The sequence below is a fragment of the Octodon degus genome, unplaced genomic scaffold (genome assembly GCF_000260255.1).
Source record: "Octodon degus isolate 3935 unplaced genomic scaffold, OctDeg1.0 scaffold00023, whole genome shotgun sequence".
NCBI classification, from domain to species: Eukaryota; Metazoa; Chordata; class Mammalia; order Rodentia; family Octodontidae; genus Octodon; species Octodon degus.
The window spans coordinates 8177345-8181259 of NW_004524599.1; the positions used below are offsets into that span (position 1 = coordinate 8177345).

Here is a 3915-nt window from a genome sequence, read left to right on the forward strand (position 1 = left end):
AAGCTAGAGATTCTGCCTTTTTCACAGTCTCCCTGGTGATGCCTGGGAGCAGGGACCCCTCCCTGGCTCAACTGGAAAATGAACCCAAGGATGTCAGGTTACCCTGGAGGAAGATCCCCTTCCAAGAGGGAAACATTGTGAGAGAAGGCATGGAGGCCACAAATGTGGATAGATTAAAACGTGTATCAGCTCCTAGAGGGAGCAGCTCTCGCCTACACCGCCTGTTGTTTTGGAGCTATGGACTTCAAGTCAGCAGGGTCTAGGACAGAACTGCACCCCTCCAGTGGAGAAGCCTTGGAAGCGGGTGTGGGTGTGTCAGGAAGAGCCCAGCAATGAGGGCCAGGGATGCCCGCTTGAAAAGATGCTGTCACTGGCCAGCAGCTGGTGTAACCATCAGCCCCTCTCGTCACTTTTTTTCAGGGTCTCAAAGGATCTCTAGAGGTGGGGGGGGGATAAGGGAGGAAATGATAATCTCTTCTTTTACATTGTCCCTTTCTGTCCTTACCCTGAAAGGAAGGGGTTCTTTTGGAAGTCAAACAAGGAGGCACTATTAATACTGACAAGAGAAGGACCTTGTTTGATATACAAGTGCTTTTTGATAAAGACCTTGCCACCACAGGCTTAAGAGGGAAGTATGCACAACAGGAATTGTTGGCTTAAACACACTGGGAATGTGTGTGTGGGGGGGAGGCTGGGCCCCTGCAGAGTTAGGGGCAGAGAAAGGACAATGTGAATGTGCATGAGGGGACTCCTGGTGGCCAGTTCAGAAAGTCTGACATTGACACAAAGGCAAACTTAGAAGAAGAGTAAAGAGCCGTCTTGAGAGGACAGCCCTTGTGCTTCAAAGGAGGTTGGCCTTTCTCTGGATGTCTCTGGTGGCACCTGGCACTGGAGAGCTGAAGAATCCCCGGGCAGCCCAACCCTAGCATCAGCCAGTGAGCCTAGCGTTGGGCCAGTTGGCTTTGAAAGCTGTGAGAATAACTGCTCTGAAGCCATGTACCAGGACCTGAGTGGGGACTCAACGCTTCTTTTGGGTTTGTGACTATCAGCCTGCTCAAAAGGAACCCTCAAAATGATCCAAGTCCTCAGGACGGATAAAGGATGCTGGGTAGAGGCTCAGAGAGGAGGGTGAGGAGAGCGATTCTTACCCGAGTCTGCTAAAACAGCAATTACTGTCTTTGACTCTCAAAGGGGAGCTGAAAGTTGAATGGATCGAGAGGGGATTTAAACTCAGCTTCCAAATCTATTTCTTTTTTTAAAACCAAAAAACAGTGCCAGCCCCGCTCCTGGGGCACGGTGAGAGGTGACTGAGACTGGGTGTGGTGGCATGCACCTGTAATTCCAGGGCCTGAGAGGCTGAAAACAGGAAAATCACTTTGAGTCCAATCTACATAGTGAGACCCTGTACACTCTGTAGACCCTGTCCTAAATTCACACACACACACACACACACACACACACACACACACACACACACACAATAAAAACAAAAAGCAAAATGATAAAGATCGGCCAACCAATCCTTGATGCAACTAATCCCATTCATCTAGGTTCTAACTCAGTTATAGTCCTTTCCACTGTAGGGTCTGGCCTGAAACAAGAGTGGCCATGAGCTTCTTAAGGAATCCAAGGTGGGGTTCGATCCCCACGCCACATGAGGCACCTCCAGGCCTGCTGAGCAGGCTGCCAGGACCAAGCATGGTGGTGCAGGCCTATAATCCCAGCACTAGGGAGGCTGAAAGCAGGAGGATCATTACAAGTACAAGCTGTGTAGTGAGACCCTGTACCAAATACATTTTTTAAAAAAAGGAATCAAGGGTGACCCTCACAGATTTATTTCTCATAGTTGGGGAGGAAGCTATGTCTTCTGGACCCACCAGTGTGAGTTTGAAGTGACATATCTGTGTTTCAATGCTTTAAGCTTTTGAGCATCTTCCCCTGCACCAAACCAAGGCAGGTCTGGCATTTCCGAGTCACTCACTGCGGGCCACCCTTGTCCATGTTTCAGGCAGGTCAGCAGTTAGAGCCCTTTCTAGCTCCCTGCACTACTACATTAAGCGCAGGCTCTGTTGGTGATGTCTGCTGATCCAACGTCATACTCTTTCCTTCGTTGTCCTCTGCCTCTACATGTGCTGCCAGATTTCTGCTTGTATACATTAGAGAAGTAGGTTTTCTGGAACAAAGTACAACTCCTCACGGATCTTACTCTGTGCCTTATCTTTAAGGGCCAGTGGAGACGTGAGTCTAGTGGACTGTGTAGAGGCAAGGAGGGGTGCTGGGAGTGGGATCTCAGGACATGCAGCATTAGCCTCCATAGCTATGTGTTCAGAAAAGTTAGTTAGTTTCTGGGCCAGGGAGATGGCTCAGTGGAATAAGCGCTTCCATGGCAAGTGTAAGGGCCTGAGTTCAATCCCCGTTTCCACCCCCCAAAAAGTTAGTTTCTTGAGAAAATGCAGAGCTGTCTCCTGCTATGGGCTAGTTGTAGGGTGTCTGCCGAAGCCTCCTATGCTCAGAGGTGCAAGGAGCATGCTACCGAGATGGATGAATCAGCCCGTGTAGCATAGCTGAGCATGCCATTAGGAGGTGGGACTTGCTGCAGTGGGAGGGTCACTGGGGACTGTGTTGTAACTCAAAAATGAGGCAGGCTCAAAAGTTTAAAAATTGCTTTATTTTAGCTGGTACCCAGTGGCAACACCCGGCACAAAGTACCTAAGTGCACTGAAGAGGGGGAGCGTGGGGTTTATAAAGCTTAAAACCACAAAGCAGGTGGCCCTGGGGGTGGGGGAGGGGGACAACTCGGGAAGTTCCAAAAGTCATGGCATCTGTTGAGACTAAATATGATTATAGGTCTGAGGTGGGCTTGGGAGACAAGCACATTGAACTCAAGGATGGGATGGGGGCTTGGAAAAAGGAAGTCACGTTGGAAAACAAGGATGGGATGGGGGCTTGGAAAAAGGAAGTCACTTTGGAACTCAAGGGTGGGATGGGGGCTTGAGGAAACAGGTGTTCTGTGAGACAAGCACATATCGAACTCAAGGATGGACTGGGGGCTTGGGAAAAGGAAGTCACGTTGGAAAACAAGGATGGGATGGGGGCTTGAGGACACAGGTATTCCTAAATATGGTTATAGATCTGGGGAAGGCTTGGGAAAAGGAAGTCACATTTTACAGCAACTGACAGGGTTCACTAAGACGGCGCATACAGAACAGGATTGTGGCATTTTGGTCAGGTTATAACAGGGACTTGCCCTCGAGGGCAGACCTCCCTCGGCTTCTCTGTCTGCCAGCTTCCTGGCTGCTTGTGATGGGAGCACTTCGCTCTGCCAGGCCTTTCCAGAGGGCCTGAGACCCCAAGCGAAGGCATGCATCTCTTCCTTTAAACTATGTGAGTCAGGTATTGTGTCCCAGAGGGAAGGAAGCGACTCTGCACCTCCGGGGTGGAGCTGGAGGGATGGCTTCCGCTTGAGTTCGGGGAGATCAATAAGACACGAACAAATCTAGGAGCATCGTATCTGCAGGTTCATAAGGACCACCTTCCTAGCCCTGGCTTTCTGAACCCCATTCCCTCCCAATAGGTGCAGGTATTTTAACGCAGGCATCATGTGAGACTGAGAGCCGGACTTGCATTTAGGCAGTAGCAGGATGAGATTCTAGGTCAGACTGCCAGCAATGTCAGCCTTGGGGCTACAGAACATAGGGCTGTCCAGAGGGCATGTGGATGCCTGCAGGGCTTTGATGTGGTGCTTGAGGAGGGAATTGCATTCCTGGGCTCATCCTGTTCTTCTCTACTTTGTCCAGTGACTAATCAGTCATTGTCACTGTATTCATGAGTTTTCCATAAAAGTTCAAAAGTAGGCTGACTGTGATGGTGGACGTCTGTGACCCAGCACTTGGGCACTTGGGAGGCAGAGGCAGG

General features: G+C 50.1%; 1 pseudogene; it reads left to right on the forward strand.

Annotated features, from left to right (window-relative positions):
• The window catches only part of LOC101579249, a 7282-nt pseudogene extending 6184 nt beyond the window's left edge, over positions 1-1098 (forward strand).
• Positions 1099-3915: the final 2817 nt, after the last annotated feature.